Source organism: Oncorhynchus kisutch, linkage group LG6, assembly GCF_002021735.2.
Source record: "Oncorhynchus kisutch isolate 150728-3 linkage group LG6, Okis_V2, whole genome shotgun sequence".
Classification (NCBI taxonomy): Eukaryota; Metazoa; Chordata; class Actinopteri; order Salmoniformes; family Salmonidae; genus Oncorhynchus; species Oncorhynchus kisutch.
Genome location: NC_034179.2, coordinates 11,901,760 through 11,903,982, shown reverse-complemented (window position 1 = coordinate 11,903,982; position 2,223 = coordinate 11,901,760).

Below are 2,223 nucleotides of genomic sequence, written 5' to 3'. Positions count from 1 at the left end.
CTGTGTGTGTGTGTGTGTGTGTGTATGTGTGTGTGTGTGTGTATTGGGTTACTCTGGTCTGGACTGTAAATGACTGTGACCTCAGTATGGGACCCATGCTGTTTGACAGCGTTAGATGTAAACAAGCGGATAGAGACGTTATGCTTCCTCCCCACACACACGCACACATTCACCCATGCACGAACACACACACACACACACACACACGCACACACACACACACACACACACACACACACACACACACACACACACACACACACACACACACACACACACACACACACACACACACACACACACACACACACACACACAGAGAACACTGTATGAATTACTGACCTTCACAGATCTGTTATATTGCGTTATTGGGTTTGTGTTCTGTGCTGCGTTCAACTCAATTCCAGACTTTGGTTAAAATAGCATTTGTTTTGTTATTTACTATTCAAATACCATGGGATAGTCCCAAAAGTGCAAACCCTGCCCTTTCAGGCAGGCTCAATTAAATGCTCAAAATATTTGAAAGAAAGTCAATACTATTTGTGCCCAGTTCAGATTCCATTCTGCACTGGAGGTACTGTAGAAGAACCCTTCCTTCTCACTCATACAGCTGGTGACAGGCTGAATCTGGTGGGCAGCACCCAGTTGGTTTGATTCATATGCCGCTGATCACTAGAAGATAACAGGTGGTCTTCATGCCACCACTGCCCCACCCGACCCACAATCTACTAATTACATTTTAAATTTGAATAATTTAGCAGATGCTTTTATCTAGACCATTCAACCAAAGTAGCTAGGTAGAACCACTGCATGATCTGCGGACCAAACCAACTACCATCTAGTTGGATGTAGATTGTATTTTTCCAATTTCATGCCATTGATTTACTACTTGTTTTGTTCAGTTGGGGTACGTTTTGTTTGAGGTTTTGCTAAACCTCATGCCCACTATCGTTTCATCTCCACGATGAGTCTAGATGCTTCAGCTTCCTCCCTGACTCTTGTAGAATGTGAATATATTCTGACCATTCTGATTGGTTTCAGAAACCGATGGGTTGGGCCAGAGCCGGCCTACATGATAACGGTGTCAACTCTGATTGGTTAGATTTGTTAGAGATGATCCAAATGCTGATGAATTTGTTTTGTACAATTCCCCTCATTTTGACGTCAGCACAAACAACTTCTAGGATGGCAGATTCCGACTCAACGTTGATCTGTAAAGCAGCAGAATTCAATTTAAGAAGAGTCGTCAGGCTTTTTGCTGTGTTAGCTCAGTTATAACATGTTTTCACAAGAGAAATGCACGTTAGTCATTACGATCAAACTAAACTAGTAGGGCAGAGTGAAGGAAAAGGCAGAGGCAGAGGCACGTAAGGTCACGTAAAGCTTAATTGGACCAACCAGTGATGATTTGTTTATTTTCTCACTGAGAATGAGAACGAGTGATTGGGGAATATTTTCTCTGGAAGGACTACAGTATGCTAAACTGATTTAAATGAAAAGGGTATAAAGTAGACAACTGGCAGCATGTATACTAAATACCCATCAAGCCTTTTGGAATCAGAAACACCGCAGGTCCTAAGCATTAAGAGGAGGATTCCTCATGTATTCTAATGTCGCTTGTGACATCACAGTAAAGAACCTCGGTGCTGTAGTCCGTTTAATCCCACCTCAGGGCTAGATACAGCTGGGGTTATCTCTCCATCCTATGAATAGAGGGATCCCATAAAGAAAGGAAAGATAGAAAAGAAGGAGTAACCCAAGCTTCCGACTTATGTCGCTCGATAGCGTGCCGATTGTGAGAGGCCTCGATTGCATTCTGTGTTTCCCTTGGCTCGGAGGAAAGAGTCGATTGGCCTCCTCGGTGTCTTATATCAGCGCCTCCTGAGTGTGTGTGTGTGCTTGTGTGTGTGTCTGATATCAGCTCCTCATACAGGGATCTACTTACCTCTATTTCCTGGGTATCCTGGATGGCTTAGTTATAACAGACAAAGAGCTGAAAACACTACAGGATCCCAGACAGACTGGATGATCAGGACACACTTCTACTTCCCAGATGGCACCATATTCCCTCTATAATGCACCCTATTCCCTACATAATGCACCCTATTCCCTGTATCATGGACCCTATTCCCAATATAAGCACCCTATTCCCTATATAATGTACCCTATTCCCTATATAATGCACCTTATTCCCTATATAATGGGTGCATTATATACAGTTGA